The sequence below is a fragment of the Puma concolor genome, chromosome E3, assembly GCF_028749965.1.
Source record: "Puma concolor isolate L17-30 chromosome E3, mPumCon1.1.hap2, whole genome shotgun sequence".
NCBI lineage: Eukaryota > Metazoa > Chordata > Mammalia > Carnivora > Felidae > Puma > Puma concolor.
This window is the reverse complement of record NC_141682.1, coordinates 10,848,809-10,863,319: the sequence shown is the minus strand read 5'-3', so window position 1 is coordinate 10,863,319 and position 14,511 is coordinate 10,848,809. Positions and strand designations below refer to the sequence as shown.

The following is a 14,511-nucleotide window of genomic DNA, read 5'->3' as shown; positions in this document are numbered from 1 at the left end:
GCTGGGAAAGAATTCAACCCGGACTTGAATTTCATCTAGCTCAAGCAAAGCTTGGATATGTAATGAGAATTAATGACGGTGGTAGTTTCTCAGACGCAATTTAAAAGAACCTCAGAATTTTTGCAATGTATGCCCAGTACTTTTATATTTAAGCAATTTTTGCTACTTTATCCCAGTGCTGAGATTGACAGAGCAGCTCTGAAGTCATTTTCTGTTTTCGTCTCTTCTTATTTACAAGTGATAAAACCACTCTACTATGGGATAGACCCCAAGTAACTTGGGCTCCACCTCTTACTAGCTGTGTAACTTCGAGCAAGTTACTTAACCTCTTTAGTGTCTCAATTTTATCATCTGTAAAAGGGGAGGATATCACCTATCTCTTTAATGTTGTAAAGATTAGGTGAAGAAATGTTGGTAAAATTCTTGGTTCACAATAATCTGTTTTGAGCACCTGTCTCCTATGTGTCTAGCATCATTATGGCTAATTTGGTTTCTTCTCTCCTTGCCCATTTTGAACTTGGACCCTCCCTCCACCTCTCTGCCCCATAACTCCATTACTCTAAAAACATAAGTGCCCTTGACTAAATGAAAACCTTATTGTTTATTCTTATTTATTTTCTTCCAGTTTTTTGAGACCTTAATATTTATTCTTGAATGGCCTTACATTTTTTATTACAAAGGCTCCCAGTCCAAAGTCGCTTCAAGGTGAGATCCTGGGGGACAGGAACCCGTATTAAGAGTCATCTGTTGGGGCGCCTGGGTGGCGCAGTCGGTTAAGCGTCCGACTTTAGCCAGGTCACGATCTCGCGGTCCGTGAGTTCGAGCCCCGCGTCGGGCTCTGGGCCGATGGCTCAGAGCCTGGAGCCTGTTTCTGATTCTGTGTCTCCCTCTCTCTCTGCCCCTCCCCCGTTCATGCTCTGTCTCTCTCTGTCCCAAAAATAAATAAACGTTGAAAAAAAAAATAAAAATAAAAAAAGAGTCATCTGTCATATCCCACAAGGCCCTACATGAGGGAGAAGGGTGTAATTTATCATTAATGAAGTAAAAAGAGGGAAGACTTCCAGAAAGGCCGATGGCTGGGGCTCTTCCAGTATGAGGACCATCCATGGATCATCCCTGATTCCAGACTTGATCCTCCTTACTCTACCCAGCCAGCATCCAGGGCCAGTCTGGCCATGCTCCGACTAGCAAAAACCCTTTCCCTTCTTTTGGGCTCTCCTGCACAAAGCCTGCCTTCCACCCAGGATCCAGAGATTGAAACCAATCCTAGAAAGTTCCATACCCTTGGCGAATGCCTCCCTGGCAAAGTTAGATGCCCAGCCTCTCCTGAGGTTGCCCTCATGAGCTTTGATCCTGATTTGCTCCCTAACTCCTTCAACAGAGTGCATATCCCAGTCTTTACCAGTCCCCGTGGGTCCTGGGGGTGGAAGTCCCCCAAAGGCCCAACAGTTTCTCTGGGAACCTTTAATGTGGTGGGGCCTGTGCATTGCATTTCAAACTGCTTGTGTTTAATCCTGGCCAAGCCACTTACTACTAGCTGTGTGACCTCAAGTGAATTGTGTCAACTGTCAGGTCTCTGTAAAACAGGAATAATAGTCGTTGCGATAGTTTGCAGCATTCAGCTATTTTTTGTAACTTTTTTTTAATAACGTTTTTAATTTATTTTTGAGAGACAGAGCACAAGTGGGGAAGGGGCAGAAAAAGAGGGAGACACAGAATCCGAAGCAGGCTCCAGGCTCTGAGCTGCCAGCACAGAGCCTGACGTGGGGCTTGCACCCTCGAACTGCCAATCATGACCTGAGCCAAAGTCAGATGCTCAAGCGACTGAGCCACCTGGGCACCCCAGTACTCAGCTATTTTTAAGTTCTGAAATGTTGGTGTTTTGTTGGTGTGATATGGTTAACCTATGTAGGATGATCTGAATATGAGTAATTTTTAGGTTGAGATTAAGGTCAGTGATTTAAATAGTCAATTTCTGTGAAAAGGCATACCGATACTCTACAAATCTGTACAGTCCGCTCCTGTGTCAATCTCAGTGAGCATCTGTGTTGAGCTACTGCAAAGCTTCTGTTACAAGCATGTTACAGTAGGTCAGAGACTTTCCATACAAATGAATAGGAGTATGAGAAAAATTGAAATTGACTCATGGAATTCTCCCATCTATATATGATGAAAGTAAAGAAGAAAACAGAGTACTGAATATGCTTTGTTTATAACCAAAACTGTAGCTCGCTAGCACTAAAAACATGCAGACTTTCCCTGTCTCTCTACCCTTTTCTTGCTCCTACTCTGTGCTCTGTCTCTCTCTCTCTAAAATAAATAAACATTAAAAAAATTAAATGGGTGGCTGGGTGGCTCAGCCTGTTAAGTGTCTGACTTCAGCTTGGGTCATGATCTCCCGGTTCTGAGAGTTTGAGCCCCGCATCAGGCTCTGTGCTGACAGCTCAGAGCCTGGAACCTGCTTCAGATTCTGTGTCTCCCTCTCCCCTGCTTGTGCTCGCTGTCTCTCTCTCTCTCTCTCTCTCTCTCTCTCTCTCAAAAATAAATAAACATTAAAAAGGGGGGGGCACCTGGGTGGCTTGGTCGATTGAGCGTCTGACTTTGGCTCAGGTCATGATCTCGAGGCTTATGAGCTCAAGCCTCTCATTGGGCTCTGTGCTGACAGCTCAGAGCCTAGAGCCTGCTTCGGATTCTGTGTCTCCCTCTCTCTCTGGCTTTCCCCTGCTCGCACTCTGTGCTGTGTCTTTCTCTAAAATAAACAAACATTTAAAAAAATGTACAAAATAATAAAAATGTGCAGACTTTGCAAAATATCCCAAAAAACTGTTCAGAAAGATCTCAGATATATTAGAGAAGAGGTGGGAATGTTTGGGTAAGAAGGATGCTTCACCTCTGTTTCCTTGGTCTGGTCTGTTTGCCATGGAGCAGTCGTGGTGTTTTCCTCAAAAACCAAAATCAAGGCATGCCCTGGTCTCTGCTCAGACCCTCCGTCCTCCAGAGTAGGAACCAGAGCCTTTCACTGTGGCCTACTCACCTTCCGGCCCCTCCCTGCCTCTCCCATGGGTCTCAGTCCAGCCAAGGTGGCTGCGTGGCTCTGTATGTCTGATGCCCCAGCCTTCGGGCCTTTCCACCTGCTGTCCTCCTGATACCCACAGGACGCCCACCTTCGCCTCCTTTAGGCTTCTGCTCAGAGAAGCCCTCCCTAACAGCTCTATTTGAAATAGCAGCAGCCCCCCTTCCCCGCCCCCCCACTTTTTTCCCCCTCTGGCTCTTCTCTCACCTGAGTTATTATCTTACTGTTTTCTTATTTAAGGTCTGCCCATCCTGAGAGCACAAAGGGAGTTTGTTTTGCTTGCTGATAAAGTCTTTTTTTTTAAGTTTATTTATTTATTTTGAGAAATACTGCACAAGTGGGGGAGGGGAAGAGAGACGGGGAGAGAGAACCCCAAGCAGGCCTCACACTGTCAGCGCAGAACCTGACACGGGGCTCTATCTCATGACTGCGAGATCATGACCTGATCGGAAATCAAGAGTTGGACGCTCAACCAACTGAGCCACCGGGGTGCCCCTTCAGGCTGTAAATTTTGCCCTAAGTATTCCTGTAGGCATATCCTCTCTGTTTTATCGTATGGTGTTTTCGTATCTTCTTTGACCAGTCAATACTTAGAAAGGTATTTTCAAGTTTGGAATGCATGGGGATTTGCTTATGTTCCGTCTTGCTGATTTCCCACTGTATTCTATTGTGGTCAGAGAATATGCTATGCACGATAGTGATTTTTGGTATTTATTAAGACTTGTTTGTTGACTTAGCATGTGGTCTTTTTTTTGAAAATAGTCCGTGTGTATTCTCTGTCTCACATGGAGTTTTATGAGGGTAGTTTATTTTTATTTATTTATTTTTTTTTAGATTTTTTATTTTTCTAAGTCATCTCTACACCAGACCCACAACCCCAAGATCAAGAGTCACACACTCTTCTGACAAAACCGGCCAGGCGCCCCTGTGAGGGTGGTTTAAATCTTCCATGTCCACACTAATTCTTCCCTGCTTGCTCTAGCTCTCAACTGGTGGGAGAGGTATTTTAATGTATTTCACCGTGATTGTGGATTTGTCAACGTGTGTTTGTAATTCTGTGAATGTTTGCCTTTTGTATTTGGAGACTGTTGTTATGTGCCTACAGGTTTAAATTCTTTTGTCTTGGTTAACTGATCCTTTTGAACATTATGTAGTGAGCCTCTGTGCCTACCAGTGTTTTGTTTTCTTCTGTTTTCGCCTTAAAGTCTGCTTGAATTGGTCCGTAGTCATCTTCTTTTGCCTCACGTTTTAATTAATTAATTTATTTATTTGAGAGAGAGAGAGAGAGAGAGAGAGAAACTGGGCAGGGTAGAGAGAGGGGCAGAGGGAGAGAAGAATCTTAAGTAGGCTCTATACTCAGTATGGAGCCTGACACAAGCCTCAATCCCATGACCCTGGGATCATGACCTGAGCCAAAATCAAGAGCTGGCCGCTTAACCGACCGAGCCACCCAGGCACCTTGCCTCACATGTTTTTCCCTCATCTCCTGACATTTAGTCTTTTTGAATCTTTATGTTTTTAGGTGAGCCTCTTGTAAATAACATATGGTCAAATATTATGAATAGTGTATAATCATATAACCCTTTAATTGGCAACTTAGTCTATTTTCATTTATTGTGATTACAGACGTATTTGAATTATTTATGTCATCACATGGAAATTGGTTAGTATCTTTTATTCCTTCCCCCAACATTTCTTATAATAATAATTCTATTTCAAAATTTTAGAAGTTGTCGATTTCTGGCATGCATCTTTGATTCAACAAAGCCAAAAATTAGTCCCAAACGAAACAAGGACCTTGGAACCCTTCTCATTTTTTTTATTTTTTAAAGTTAGCTCTGTGCCCAGTGTGGTGCTCAAACTCACAACCCTGAGATCAAGAGTCACATGCTCTACTGCCTGAACCAGCCGGGCGCCCCTCTGCCATCAGTCTTATTATGGTCAGATAATCAGCCCTCGTAGTGCCACTGGTAGCTTTAAACTTCTTTTTTCCTTTTTGCTTTTGTTATGCATGTTCACCGTGATGGTTTTGAAATGAAGACTTACTCTTTTTTTTTTTTTTAATGCTTATTATTATTATTTTTTTTTTTTTTTTTTTTGAGAGAGAGACAGAGACAGAGCACGAGCAGGGGAGGGGCAGAAAGAGAGGGAGACACAGAATCCGAAACAGGCTCCAGGCTCTAAGCTATCAGCACAGAGCCCGACGTGGGGCTCGAACCCACAAACTGTGAGATCATGACTTGAGCCGCTCAGGTGAAATCATGACGCTCAACTGACTGAGCCACCCAGGTGCCCCGAAGACTTACCCTTTCTAAACACGGGTAGGGTTTATGCTTCTTGGGTCTTTAAACTTGTATCTTTTGTCAGTTCTGAAAATTGAGCAGTCATTCTGTCTTTAAATATTGTCCTTTCCCCATTCTTTCTCTCTCTTTATTGGATCCTACTAGACCTATGTTGACGTTTGTTATTCTCTCTTCTATGCCTTCTAACTTCTCCTTTGTATTTCCTCTCATTTTGGTTTTCTGTGCATTCTGGGCATAGAGAATCTGTTCCTCAGACACGTCTCCCAGCTTACTTGTTTTGATTTCAGCTACTTTAACCTGTTATACAGCTCATTTCCTTTTTAAAATTTTGTTTCATGGAGCGCATGTTTCATTTTTAGAAGTTCTACTTGAGGGGCGCCTGGGTGGCTCAGTCCGTTGAGCGTCCGACTTCGGTCCAGGTCATGATCTCACGGTTTGTGGGTTCGAGCCCCGCTGTGCTGACAGCTCAGAGCCTAGAGCCTGCTTTGAATTCTGTGTCTCGCTCTCTCTCTGCCCCTTCCTACTCATACTCTGTCTCTCTCTGTCTCCTAAAAATAAACATTGCAAAAAAAATTTTTTTTTAAATAATAAAAGTTCTACTTGATTCTTCTACACACCTGCCTCCCCACCATGAATGATGTCTTATTCTTTAGAGTTCTGATTCCTAGCATTTTTCCCTTCAATCATTTGTTAAATCATTTTAATTGAATTATAACATACATCTGGAGAAATGTACTAATCATAGATGCATACCTCACCAAATTTCCAAAAGTGAACCAAGCCTTGGAACCAGCACTAGGGTCAGAACTCAGAACATTCTAGAATCCACGGAAGTCTCCCTCGTGCTCACACCCAGTCTCTCCTTCCCTCCAAAGGCCAACACTTTTTATATTCATTTTTTTTTCCTACAGGGAAAAACGCGATCATAGTCAGCCACTGCCACAAATTATGCAGTCAAGTTTCCCACATTTGGGGAAATCACAAAGGTCAGCACGTCCAGAGTGCAATGGATAAGCCTAACCCTGGGAAAACGACCTTCGTGATCATGGTATCTCCCCTGCCAGGTAAGTATATATATTCTCTCTCTCTTTTTTTTTTTTTTTTAATTTAATCTCTACACCCAACGTGGGGCTCGAGTTCGCGACCCTGAGATCAAGAGTTACATGCTCTTTTGCCTGAGCCAGCCAGCCTATATTCGTTTTTAAAACTCATTTGATGTCTTTCAGATCGTTGTCACCTTCTGCTTGTTGTGCTCTCTGAGTTTCAATCCGAATTGCGCCCCACCCCGCCCGCCCCGCCCCGGGATTTTGACATTTCTCACCGTAAGCTTATCCTCACAGTGGCTGGTTCTTAATTATCCTTTCCTCCAGTAGAATCCATCACAGCCTGGGTAAAATGGAGTATGGCTTCAGAGCTTTTCCCCTTGGCTTATTCCCCAGGAGTATCACCAGACCAGGCTCGGTATTTATGTCAGCGTTTGGCTTGAGAGTTTCTGAACTGTCCCAGCCCGGTAAACCACGTGATGCTGGGCTGGGAGTTTGGGATTCTCTGGCTGAAACAGACAAGCTTGCTTGTCACCCACCTCCCTGTAGATGGACACATTTTCTCAGGTTCCCCCTTTCACTTTTCAGAGTTCTCAGGTCCACCTCTAGCCCTGGGTGTGCCCCAAGGATGGCTCCTGTCCCCACAAGGGCGCTAAGCATGAGCCCCTGCTGCCCACCCTTTCTTCACCCAGGGACAGAAGCCGGGTGAGCTCATTAGCTGTCATCTACGGGGGACAGTGCCCTCTTGTTTCTGGCATCTGACGACTTCTCTTTCTTTTGTGCGAACTCAGTCATGCATTTGAGATCATTTCTGTTCTATTTCATTGACCATTTTCAGGTGTTTGTGAGGAGAGAAATTTCAGATTATTATAGTATGCAAAATCAGAAACACTTGAAGAGGTCAGTGAGCTGTTGAGCACTTGAAAGGTAGCTAGTGCGGCTGTGTGGAACAGATTTTTAATTTTCATTTAATTTTATGTTTTTATTTTTTGAATTAAAAACAAATTTACATCCAAGTTAGTTAGCATGTAGTGCAATAATGATTTCGGGAGTAGATTCCAGTGATTCATCCCCTATGTGTAACGCCCAGTGCTCATCCCAACAAGTGTCCTCCCTAATGGCCCTTGCGCGTTCAGCCCATCTCCCGACCCCAAACCCTTGCAGCGACCCTCAGTTTGTTCTCCATATTTAAGAGTCTCTTAGGTTTTGTCCCCTCCCTGTTTTTACATTATTTTTGCTTCCCTTCCCTTATGCTCATCTGTTTTGTATCTTAAACCCCACATATGTATGAAGTCATAGGATATTTGTCTTTCTCTGACTAATTTCGCTTAGCATAATACCCTCCAGTTCTATCCACATAGTTGCAAATGACAAGATTTCATTCTTTTTGATCCCTGAGTAATACTCCATCATATATATAGACCACATCTTTTTTTTTTTTTTTTTTTTTAATTTTTTTTTTTTCAACGTTTATTTATTTTTGGGACAGAGAGACACAGAGCATGAACGGTGGAGGGGCAGAGAGAGAGGGAGACACAGAATCGGAAACAGGCTCCAGGCTCTGAGCCATCAGCCCAGAGCCTGATGCGGGGCTCGAACTCCCGGACCGCGAGATCGTGACCTGGCTGAAGTCGGACGCTTAACCGACTGCGCCACCCAGGCGCCCCACCACATCTTTATCCATTCACCCATCGATGGAAATTTGGCCTCTTTCCATACTTTGGCTATTGTCGATAGCATTGCTATAAACATTGGGGTGCATGTGCCCCTTAAAAAAGCACACCTGTATCTCTTTGGTAAATACCCAGTAGTGCAATTGCTCGGTCATAGGGTAGTTCTATTTTTAATTTTTTGAGGAACCTCCACACTGTTTTCCAGAGTGGCTGCACCAGTTGGCATTCCCACCAGCAGTGCGAAGGGGTTCCTCTTTCTCTGTATTCTTGCCAGCATCTGTCATTGTCTGAGTGGTTAATTTTAGCCATTCTGACTGGTGTGCGGTGGTTTATTATGTTTTTTACGTATTTGAGAGAGAGAGAGGGAGTGTGGGAGGGGCATAGAGAGAGGGAGAGAGAATCCTAAGTAGGCTCCACGTTGACAGCACAGAGCCCACTTGGGGCTCAGTCCCATGAACTGTGATATCATGACCTGAGCTGAAATCAAGGCTCGGATGCTCAACTGACCGAGCCACCCAGACGCCCCTAATTTTCATTTAATTTTAATTAATTGGCACTGAAATTTAAATAGCCACAGGTAGCTTGTGACTCCCACATTGGACAGTCTGGCCTTAGAAAGGAAGGATGAATTCATTAAAGCCCCATGAGCTTGGCAGGCTCGGGTCAGACTCACCCCAGGGTGTGGACCACGGGCATTCCACAGCCCCGTCCACGGCTCTGAGCACCTTGATGGAGGTCAAGTGGGAAGCTTGTGGGTTGGCCTAGATTCCATTCTGTGGATGTGGACCCACAAGTGCTGGATGAATGGGCCAGTCTGCCTGGAGGACAGGCCCTAGGGGGTGCCCCGGGGTTCTGTATTAGGCCCCACCTATTTATCTGTTGAGGGCGTGGCACAGAGTTGAGAAGGATTAGGAACACCTTGAGTGACAGTCACGACCAGGACCCTTGTGGTCTCTTCTGCCCCTTAAAACCATGGCTTGCTGTCTTCGCCCCCGACCCCTATTCTGTCCTCAGCCCTTTCCTGACCCTCAGACTCTCCCTGGAGGGCCCCTCCCCTGGCAGGACTGCCCACCCCGGGGCCTCCATTACAGCCTCACACATCTGGTGATTCCCCCGACGCCCAGCTTCTATACTCCCCACTCTTGACGTGCTTACTCTTCTGATATAAAAGTGTACATACGTATGTGTCCACGTTCACATAGATAAAACGTTTATGAAAGTAAACTTTATGTGCACAGTGGGCAAGATTCAAAATCCATCCATGAGTATACAGTGAGGTTTGTCTCCCCCACGCCCTGGATTCCAAGCCACCAAATTCCCCTTCCCCAGGGCAACGGCTGTCCTTCAACACTGGGAACACCTTTCCTCAAGAGCCTTAGGGATTTCTGTGTGACCTGCCAAACAGCAAGTGCCTGGAGGGCAGGGCTAATCTTGTCCGTTCTCTGCAGGCTCTGTGGGCACAGGAAGGCTGTGATGCTTGGGTCAACCACAGCCATCTGAGGGTGAGGCTCCTGAGTAGTAACAGGGAGTATAATGGAGCCTTAGTGGGGATCCGTGAACCTCCGGCAGCATTGTGGGCCACAGTGCTACCTTGAAACTCCCCCCAGTAGCTTCCCAGGGTCACCAGGCTGGAGACAGAGCTCATTCCTGGGACTGCTTCAGATTCTGTGTCTCCCTCTCTCTTTGCACCCCTCGCCCCCGCACTCTGTCTCTCTCAAAAATAAATAAACGTTAAAAAAATTAAGATGTTTTTATTTTGGAGAGAGAGAGAGAGCCCACGCAGGGGAGGGTCCAAGGGAGGGAGACAGAGAATCTCAAGCAGGCTCCATGCTGTCAGCGCAGAGCCTGACGCGGGGCTCCAACTCACGCTGCGATCATGACCTGAGCCAAAATCAAGAGTCAGACACTAAACCAACTCGGCCACCCAGGCGCCCCTCTTAATTTGTTTTTCTAGCAACGAGCTGAGACCAAAGGGAAGGGAGGGTTTGAAGGGTGCTGAGGGATGGGGTCCTGAAGGGTACAAGATGAGGGTTGAGTCCATGCCAGGGAGAGACCTTCCGTACCCATTTCCAGTTTTCCTTTCTTGCACTGGAATTCTGCTCTCACAGCTCAAGCCTTGGGTAGAAGTCTTGGGGAGGTCCACATCTTGGGGGGTAAAGAGGATCAGAGAGCTGGAAAAAAATAGGGAGAGGGACAAGATTATGGGATGGAGCAAGTCAGGCAAGTGGTGACGGAAGAGGTTGAGCTGGAACCCCTCCCTGGGAGACCTCACGGGCATTTGGTGGGGGAGACACTGAACTTCCTGAGTCCCCGAGGCCTGGGATCTGATTGACTATTTGTATTGTAAAATCCAGGGAGCTTGGCGACCCTGGGGCCACAGGCATCATCACCACACTTGGTTGGAGGTTGGTTGGAGGTTGGTTGGAGGTCACCATCGGGTGCTGACCAGCCCCAGCCTGTCCCGGACACTGAGTCCTCCTACACTGCCAGGCACTCCCAAGTCCTTGCTCACCTCTGTGCCTTTGCACGTGCCGTTCCCTCTTCCCAGAATGTCCTTCCCTCTCGGTCCCCACTGTTCCCACATGCCCACCAGACAACCACCCACTCCTTTTCTATGCTCACTGTGAATGCCGCCGCCTCCAGGGAGCCTCTCACAGCACGGATTCCTCAGCACAGTCTATTGGCGTGTCTGCCTTCCCCCACTGTGCCATGGGTCCTCCAGTCCCAGGGCCACGTGGGGTTCGCTTCTACCCCGTCCACCTACCTCCTGCAGGCAAATGGGTATGCAGCTCATGCTTGCTGAATAAATGAATTTTTTTTTAAAGCTAGTAGCATTACTTCTAGGTAAGTGAGACTTGGCTTTAAACTGTGCTGGTGTGGGGGCGCCTGGGTGGCTCAGTCGGTTGGACGTCCGACTTCTGCTCAGGTCATGATCTCGCGGTCTGTGAGTTCGAGCCCCGTGTCGGGTTCTGTGCTGACAGCTCGGAGCCTGGAGCCTGCTTCCGATTCTGTGTCTCCTTCTCTCTCTGACCCTCCCCTGTTCGTGCTCTGTCTCTCCTTCAAAAATAAATAAACATTAAAACAAAGTTTTTTAATAAAAATAAAAATAGACTGTGCTGATGTGGAATTTGTACTCGCCTGTGAAAGTTGTTCTGAGACGCAGTGAGCTCCGCACCCCCGGAAGCAAATGTCACCCACCTTTAAAGGCAACGTAACAGACATCCACTGGTGTCACCCTGTCAGAATCGCGGTGTCTCTTGCACTGTCCCATTTGCCACTGTAAGCGAGAAAGGACACAGGATCCAGGCTTGGACAAGCATGGTACCCAGCCTCCTGGGGACAGCAATCAATCCAGGCGGCTTGCACGTGACCCAGCAGGTCAATCAGTACCCTTCCTCGCCATTGATGCCTGAAGGCAGGGAGGCAAAGCTTCCCTTCCTGGGGTTGCTAAGCTGGAGCTCCTTTGTGAGCCACTGAATTTGATTTTTGTTTTGCCTTATTTTTCTTAAGCCAGTTTGAGTTGGTTTCCATCGCTGGAAACCACATAAGTTTGACTCAATAAAGGCCAAGTCAAGTAAAGTGCATGCTTCTGACTGGTCGGGGGGGGGGGGGCGTATCAGCTCTGAGCAGTATAGTTTTAGAGGTAGAGAAATAAAATGCCACCCGTTTCCAGTGCGCTGAGAAGTCTGGAGACCACGTCCTGTGTGTAAAATGAGGAAGACCTGGGGATTTTTAGCCAGGAGAAGGGAAAACTCTGGAGGCTGCAGAGAGGCATGCTGGGAGGACTGGGTTGGGCAATAGCTGAAAGGTACAAGACAAGGAGTGACTGGACAGTGACAAAAGCTGTCTGAAAATAGAGGCACTGCTGTGTGAGGTAGTGAGATCCCTATCAGTGGTAGTATTCCAACAGAGACAGAGAAGGAATCAAGAGTACTGATGAGGCAGTTTTTACCTTGGTTATAACAACGGTCCACAATAGGGAAGTACACTCTTCCCAGCTGGGGGAAAACGGGGATGCTTTTTTTCCTTCTTTTTTTTTTTTTCTTCAGTCACTCAATGACTTAGGGAGTGCAGTTGACATATAGTGCATCTTATTCTTTTTTTTTTTTTAATTATTTAAAGTTTATTTATTTTGAGAGAGGCAGAGAGAGCACAAGCAGGGGAGGGGTAGAGAGAATCCCAAGCAGCCTCCCGATATGGAGCTCGAACTCACAAACCATGAGATCATGACCTGAGCCAAAACCAAGAGTCAGATGCTTAACTGACTGAGCCACCCAGGCGTCCCTAGGGAATTTGATTCTTTGGACTGGCTCAAATACTAAGGGTGCCTCTATGGAGAACCACTGGGAGAAAAGATTAGATTAGCAGAGTAGTTTTAGATTGTATTTTAGTGATGGAACAAACCTTCTACAGAACCCTAAGACACAGCAATTCCACCTCTAGTATTTTTTTTTTAACGTTTGCTTAGTTTTGAGCGAGAGAAAGAGAGAGAGAGAGTGTGCAAGGGAGGGACAGAGAGAATCCCAAGCAGGCTCTGCACTGTCAGCACAGAGCCCAACGTGGGGCTCAAACTCATGAACTGTGAGATCATGACCTGAGCCAGAATCAAAGGTCCGACGCTTAACCGACTGAGCCCCCAGACACCCCCCACCTCTAATATTTAACATTCAGATACATTCATGTTTGTAGGAAATGGTATATGTACACAATTATTTCAGTGAAAGAGTTGGAAGCAATTTCAGTGTCTCTAAATTAGGGTTCATCATGGGGCGCCTGGGTGGCTCAGTCGGTTAAGCGTCTTCTGACTTCAGCTCAGGTCATGATCTCGCGGTCTGTGGGTTCGAGCCCCGCATCGGGCTCTGTGCTGACAGCTCAGAGCCTGGAGCCTGTTTCAGATTCTGTGTCTCCCTCTTCCTCTGACCCTCCCTGTTCATGTTCTCTCTCTCTCTGTTTCAAAAATAAATAAATGTTAAAAAAATAAAAAATAAGAGAATAATAAATTAGGGTTCATCCACACGCTGGTGTACTGTGCAGCCCTAAAATCGAATGGGGGATCCACCCTGAGCTAAGATTAATCAGAAATGCTTAACAGACTTTTGTTCATCGAAACACCTATACAAAGATCTTCCTTGACTTACTACAGGATTACCTCCTGATCAACCCATTGTATGTTTTCCACTTAAAGTGGAAAACGCATGTAATATATCTAACCTACATCGTAGCTTAGCCTAGCAGACTTTAAACGTGACCAGAACACTTACATTCGCCCATACTTGGACAAAAATCATCTAACACAAAGCCTGTTTTATAATAACGCATTGACTCCTGTGACATCCTGAATGCTGTTCAGACAGTGAAAAGCAGAATGCCTCCCTGGGCACAGGAGGGTTGACTGTACATCGGTCATTCACCCTCATGATTGCGTGGCTGATGGGAAGCTGCCACCTCCCAGTGTCACGAGAGAGGACCATCCTACACGTCGCTAGACCGGGAAAAGATCCAAATTCTAAATTCCAAGTACCGCGTCTACTGAATGCACACTGCTCTCACACCATCATAAAATTGAAAAACCCCAAGTCGGGCCTGTCTGTGGAACGTTCAAGGCAGCACTGTTAGTTATAATGAAGCCTTGGAACCTGCCCAGATGCCCATCCACAGTAGAACGGATAAATAAATGGTCGCGTATTCATTCAATGGAGTAGCTCACAGAAGAGAGGAGGAATCAGTTGCAACTGTACAACATGGGTGAATTTCACAGACGTAATGGAGGGGAAAAGAAACTAGACACAGAAGACAAAATACCCTGAGCCCTGTCTATAGAAGTACAAAAGCAGGCAAAACTGTAATGTTAGAGGTCAGGATGGTAGTTACATGGAGGGCAGCACAATGCTTTTCCCTTATGATATGAACATGTATGTGTATGTATGTATATTTTACTTAAAAACAGTTGCAGAAATGGGATGAGAAAAGCATCTCATCTATGGGAATGATGTCATCTCTGAGATTATGGGATGGAAAGAAGCAAGGGACCAGAGGAGTGTGTGTCCATGAAAAAGTGTGTGCTGGGGAGTACCTGGGCATCTTAGTTGAGCATCTGACTCTTGGTTTTGGCTCAGGTCATGATCTCCTGGTTCATGAGTTCGAGCCCCCCATGGGGCTCTGTGCTGACAGGGTGGAGCCTGCTAGGGATTCTCTTTCTCTCTCTCTCTCTCTCTCTCTCTCTGCCCCTCCCATGCTCTCTCTCTCTCTCTCTCTCAAAATAAATAAACATTAAAAAAAAGGGGGGCCACCTCAGTGGCTCAGTTAGTTAAGCATCTGACTCTTGACTTCAGCTCAGGTCATGATCTCAAGGTTCGTGGGTTTGAGCCCCGCATTGGGCTCTGTGCTGACAGAGTGGAGCCTGCTTGGGATTCTCCCTC

The 14,511-nt window shown here is 46.2% G+C and overlaps 1 non-coding gene across 1 annotated transcript; it reads right to left on the bottom strand.

Moving 5' to 3' along the window:
- Nucleotides 1-6,284: 6,284 nt before the first annotated feature.
- On the bottom strand, nucleotides 6,285-6,448 carry LOC147572969 (U1 spliceosomal RNA). The gene has a single exon (XR_015245724.1). It is a non-coding gene; the product is annotated as a U1 spliceosomal RNA (small nuclear RNA).
- Nucleotides 6,449-14,511: the final 8,063 nt, after the last annotated feature.